Genomic DNA, 6,241 nt, shown 5'->3' on the forward strand with positions numbered 1-6,241 from the left:
CGCGGCGAGCCCACGGCCTGCTATTTCTGTCCCCAATCAGACACGGTGCTGTGATTTATTGATTGCAATAAAGGTAGCTTAAATGCGTGCTTTATCTACACAGCGAGCTCCGTATTTAGCGAAAGGCAGCCCTGACCCCAGGGAGGAGTGGAAATACGGCTGTAAGGCCGAGTGCAGGAAACAGCAAGGCCATGGGGGAGGGAAGATGGAAGCGGGGGCAGTGTTAAATGGATGGCCTCAGTCTGAGCACAGGAATTAAACCTCACTCCGTCCCCTGCTTTATTGCTTTCTCAGCTCGCACTGTAAGAAGGTTCTGCCCAGTTAGGATCAATGCCTGTGGCTCGGGCTTCTCTGCCCAGAGGAGGTTTTACTCCTGGTGTTGTTAGCTTTCCCAGCTGGCTATAGACCACGCTTCCTTGCATGGCACTGGGCTGCCCCTGACTCCTGCTGTCCCAGCCCTGGACCACCACCACCCCCAACTCTGCCGATGCCCCTCACTCCCAGTGTGCAGCACTCCCTGCTACTCCACTTTGGCGAAGGGGATTCATCTGCAACCAGGGAACGCTGTCTGCCCTCCTGGGGTGCGCTTACAGGAGGCTCCGTAGTCTCCACGGGGAGGCAGCTGAGCTGCACACATACCCCATCCATCTGAACCCAGGACGCCTCCCCCATCAGCAGCGGCTCAGCCCATGCCCTTGCCTTGCCCTCCCCCTGCACCTGGGAGCGCTGCAGGAGCAGCAGCCTTGGAACCAGAGGGAGAAGCTCATGTCCCACAGCTCCACCGCGCCCCCTCTGGTTAATCATGGAGCTGGTGCAGGGAGACATTGTTCATCAGGAAGCCGGGACAGTGAAGAGGTGGGAGCTGGAAGGTCTCCAGCTGGCTGGGAAATCAAAGTCACCCCTTGGGTCTTGCAGTTGCATGAGAAAGCGGGAGCTTGCTGTTACTGACTGCAGAATATGGTGACCAGATGTCCCGGTTTTATAAGCACAGTCCCGATATGTGGGGCTTTGTCTTATACAGGGACCTATTACCCCCTACTCCCTGTCCCGATTTTTCACACTTGCTATCTGGTCGCCCTACTGCAGAATCCTGAGCAGATATGATGCCCATAGAGGAATTATTTCCTGTATTCTCACCCCTCTCACGTCAGCTATCAAAAGATCTCCAGTCACTTTGTAAATGAATCCTCCCAGGACCTGTACAAATATAAACCTGCATATCCATATATATATAAATACACACATATATATAAAACACATACGAAAGAGGTATCTTAGAATCTGTATAAATAGGCTGATGACATCAACCAGGTAGATAAAAATAATAAGAAAAGTTACAGGCATTTTCTGTCTATCTCCAGCTGTCACGTTGCATTCTTCAGAACTATCTTCCCCCATCCTTTTCTGTGGTACTCATGCACACATACCTCATTTGCCATGTGCATGCCCACGACCTGGAAGCTTTGCCTGGAGAAATCCACTACTGCCAATTCCTTTCCTGGGTAGGAGAAATGCCTCCCCCCAGAAATATTTCTGCAGAAAAAAAAAGCTCGCTAAAATATGCCAACAGCACCCATTTTGGCGACCTAATCGTCAGTGCTCAGAACAGAGCAGTGGGGAAAAATTCAATGTGTAGCTTTTTCTTAGCCACTTGCTAAGACCTAATAGAGGTCATCTGCAACTGGGGAAAGACGAGGAAGAGAGAGAGAGAGGCACATACATGCAATTTTACTAACTAGTGAACACAGCTTGGTAGCCACCGTTAAAAAGTTCTCACAAACATACCTTTGAACTTGTAAGTGAATCCATTTTTGTCCAGGCTAATTGCTCTTTTGTGCTGTCTCCAGACAGAGCTCTCTGGCAGGACCCATCCCTCAAACATCAATCAAAACTGTCAGGACAACAGCAGAACGGCGGGGAGGTGGGTGAAAACACTGCAAGCTAGTCCAGGAAAATTTTCTTCCCCCACTTTTCCTGTTGAAATTTGGACAAAACTTTTCATCAAATGCCCCATCATTCCATGTAGCATAGCCAGGTCACAAACCACACAGAGGGGAATGTTTGCAAGCAGATATTTTCCTGGTATTTTTTTTTGTTGTTGTTGAAATTTCAAAATTTGAAAAATTTCAAGCAATCCAAACGCCAATCCGAAGCCAACACTAGAGACTTTTCCCGGAGAGCGAATCCAAATTGCCAGTGTTTGCATCTATCATCTGATTCTAAGGGCTGGTCTAGACGCTGGTTTTGTACCAATTTAACAACGTTAGGGGTATAGTTTTTTTACTGAAAGAGTTAAATCTAGACAACGCCTGGTGTGAACACAATTGTAACAGTATCAAAGTGCCTTCTGGGAAGTAATGTTGCCTAGTGGGTAGAGCACTAACTTGAGAATCACAGACTCGTAGGACTGGAAGGAAACTCAAGAGGTCATCTAGTCCAGTCCCCTGCACTTATGACAGGGCCAAGCATGATCTAGACCGTCCCTGACAAGTGTTTGTCTAACCTGCTCTTAAAATCTCCAGTGATGGAGATTCTACAACCTCCCTAGGCAATTTATTCCAGTGCTTAACTACCCTGACAGTTAGGAAGTTTTTCCTAATGTCCAACCTAACCCACCCTTCCTGCAATTTAACCTCATTGCTTCTTGCCCTATCCTCAGAGGTTAACAAGAACAATTTTGCTCCCTTTTCCTTGTAACAACCTTTTATGTACTTGAAAACTGTTATGTCCTTTCTCAGTCTTCTCTTCTCCAGACTAAACAAATCCAGTTTTTTCAATCTTCCCTCATAGGTCATGTTTTCTAGACCTTTAATCATTCTTGTTGCACTTCTCTGGACTGTCTCCAATTTGCCCACATCTTGCCTGAAATGTGGCGCCCAGCACTGGACACAATACTCCAGTTGAGGCCGTATCAGTTGAGGACTAATCAGGAGACCTGGGCTCTCCTCCTGGCTCTGCCACTGGGCTGCTGGACCACTTCCCCTCTCTGTGCCTCAGTTTCTCCATCTCTAAAATGGGGATAATGATACTGCCCCCCCCCCCATTTATAAAGCACTTTGAAATCTACTGATGGAAAGCATTGTGTAAGAGCGAGGGATGATTATTATAATAATACTAGTATAGTTTTTGCCCCTACATTTATGAGAATAAATTACATTGTTATAAGTTCCATTGTACTGGCACAATTGAATCCCCACTAGGAGACGGTATCTCTTTAACTACACTGATTTCATATAGATAAAAGTGAAAAGCCCAGTACAAAACCTGTGCAGAGCAGCTCTTAGAGCCACTCTTACCCAGTTAGAAAACAGAAACAACCAAACGTGACCCAGGCAGCCAATGAAAACAATTTCCGTTTCTGAACGCGTGGCTGTTTGGAAAATGAGGCCAATCCCTGATTCCTGGGAGGGAGCCTCCAGGAATTCAGGAGTATTTGGGAGACAAACACCCCCCTCCCCCTCTGACAGCAGGTGCTAGAGGAATGCCCAGTCTGAGTAAGATCGTGATTTCAAACTCTGATGTGTTTGATGCCACAGTGGAACCAAAGCCCCAGTAGATGAAGGATCCCCCAGCTTTTCCATTCTGCAGGCTCCTGTGTGAGGCAGAGACTTGACTATGGACCCATCTCTTCGAACCCCACACGACTTAGGCTCACAAAACGATTTTTCATTGCAGCCCACCAGTGGCTTCCAGTTTCAAGAGCCGCCACGTTAGATGAAGAGACACACATAAAGTATCATCCCGGACCCTTTGACAGGATTCTTGGAAGTGCCAGCCCCACACATTCAGATAGCATGAGCCAAGCCACGCTCCTCAAAAAAAATCACGAGATTGGATGAACTATCATGAGATTTTACAATGGAGAACTTTGGGGGGGTCTAATAATTTACCTCCTGGCGTCACAGCCTTGAATAGTCACAGCTTCAAGCGTTTCTCCACAACTCTGAGAGCTAGAAACTTACTTTTAAAACAAAGAAATCAGAGAATGAATCTGTCTATCACCACACATTCCCATCAGTCTATCTTAGGGTTTTATAATACCATCCATCATCGCAGTATCGGAGTGCCTTCCGTATCAATCAATAGCAATAGTGAAGTCCTCTCTGAGTCACCGGCTTGTCTCCCTTTTCAGTATCTAAACTCTGCTTGGGATAGGGATGTTTGTTGGGGTTTTTTAGGTTTTATTATTTTCCCCTTTTGGCGGGGGTATGTGGAAGGGATGTCAGTGTTGGGAGCGTATCAGTCACATAGTGAAAAGTTCAAGTTGTCTCTGAAGAGGAAGGCTCTGTAGCCTTTCCTATAGACAGCCAGACTCTGGATTCACTTGATTCTCCTCCGGAAGTTTGTTCCACAGCCAGAACCCATCTTACTAATGTGATTTCCAGGAACTAAGGCTTTAAGAAAAGCACCAAATGTCACAAGTTGGCAACACGTCCTCTTCAGCTGAAAGCCAACCCACCGGGAATCCTACCAACAGGCGAGCAGGGTGCATCGTATGCCTTCACCTGACTGTGTGTCTCAGTCAACGCCCAGAACTAGCATGGGCAGAAAGTCCCATGCTAAGCAGCTGACGTGGGGATACAGAGCAAGCGGGGGGAGACGGGCTTGGAAAGACATTGGAATAACTCTCCCTCCCACACTTCATCACCCCGGGAAGTAAGCCACTGGTGGTGAGAATCAAACAGACATCCTGCGGCTAGTGGATAAAGGAGTAATGGCTCTAAATAGATGAAAACCACGAGGGAGCTAGCGAGGTTCAAGGCAAAGAACATGGAAAAGCGCTGGAGGTCATTTTCCAGCTCAGAGAGGTTTCCCATTAAACCCATTGCGTTCTAAGCGCCTTAAACCTTGCATGCAGTGGGCGGTCACTTCTGAAAGCAAAAGACAGCCTGTCACTACTAAGAGTCGGTCTGAAATGGCAGCGGATTGGGCTGGGAGGGAGGATCTGAGTGTGTGCGGGCCCATGGGGGGCAGATTTGCACGGGGTTGTTATAACAACGGTAATCTGGAGCGTAATGTAAAAAGCAGGCTCTCTCTCTAATGTCATTTGGTGCGAAGGGGGCTGGTGGGTGGAGCTCGCATTTGGTGGTAACGTAAAGAGCAGAAGCACTTGAGAAGATTAAGGGTGTCGGGATGGTTTTGAAAGTGATTGCGGGGAGGGGGAACTGCTGAGTCACAGATTCACAAAGGGAAACAGTTCTGAAAAAGGGAAAACAAGTGCACTTCCCCAAGCCCCACAGGTCCTGTGCACTAGGGACGATGGTGTTTGCGCTGCTTGTGGGGCCGAAGGCCTCACAGGGCTGGTGATGGGCAGAACTAGACGAGGGTCAGGTTTTGTGCAAAATTTCCCTTTGCCCCTCCAGCTCCGCCAAGACCCTTCAGTCCCTACCTGCAGCCCCTTTGTATTCCGGTCCTGAGTTCTCCTTTTAGCTCTGTCGCTGACCCGCTGAGCCACTTTAGGCAAGTCATTTCCTCCCTTGGTGCCTCAGTTTCCCTACGTGTGCAATGAGGATAATGACCTGCAGATAAGAGGAGTGATACCCGTGTGAAGCATCACTACAGGGCAGTCACAGAGGGCTTGTGCAGAGGCTCTGACCTTTGTAAAATCCTTCCTTTTCTCCTTACTCCCTCCTCCCCTCCCCACTTTCACAGCACCCAGACCTCACAGCACTGCCGCTGTTCCTCCAGCTGCGTGGCTCTGCTCTCAGAGCTCTCCTTTGGCTGTGCCCGAGGCACCTGCAGACTCGCTACGCACCCTAAAATCTGTCTCCTCCAGGTAGCTGAGCACGCGCGGATCTGGGAGCACGGGCCCAATCCTGTGCGGTGCTGAGTGTCTGCCTCCAATGAGAATTTAGGGAGGGGCTCATCACCACACAGGACCAGGCCTTACGAGACGGAAAGGCTCATCCTCCTTCAAAAGGGCAAAACTCCTTTTGGCTCCATTGCCTGCAGGCGGAGGCTCTACAACTTGGAAAGGTTCTTCCTGTCTTTGCCACTGATCTACTGTGTAACCTTGGGCAAGTCACTTCCCTTCTCTCTCTGTGCCTCAGTTTACCCACCCAGCCCTTGACAATTTAGACTGTGAGCGCTTCAAGGCAGGGCTCTTTCCCCCTATGTGCATGCACCTAGCACAATGGGGTGTTTGAGGCCTATAGTGCTACTAGTTTATAAATATGGATTTGCATCTTCCCCACAGTAGCCCTGAGCATCTGTCTCAAGGGCATCCACCTCCCTCCAAACT

The 6,241-nt window shown here is 48.7% G+C and overlaps 1 long non-coding RNA gene across 1 annotated transcript; it reads right to left on the reverse strand.

Annotated features, from left to right (window-relative positions):
- Positions 1-1,263: 1,263 nt before the first annotated feature.
- LOC137165783 (uncharacterized) lies at positions 1,264-1,957 on the reverse strand. The gene is made up of 2 exons (XR_010923491.1): positions 1,786-1,957; positions 1,264-1,533 (listed from the first exon to the last, which is right to left on the reverse strand). It is a non-coding gene; the product is annotated as an uncharacterized lncRNA (long non-coding RNA).
- Between the last annotated feature and the right edge of the window lie 4,284 nt (positions 1,958-6,241).

Source organism: Emydura macquarii, unplaced genomic scaffold (genome assembly GCF_026122565.2).
Source record: "Emydura macquarii macquarii isolate MOO-44397 ecotype Brisbane River unplaced genomic scaffold, CSIRO-AGI_Emac_v2 contig_2768, whole genome shotgun sequence".
NCBI classification, from domain to species: domain Eukaryota; kingdom Metazoa; phylum Chordata; order Testudines; family Chelidae; genus Emydura; species Emydura macquarii.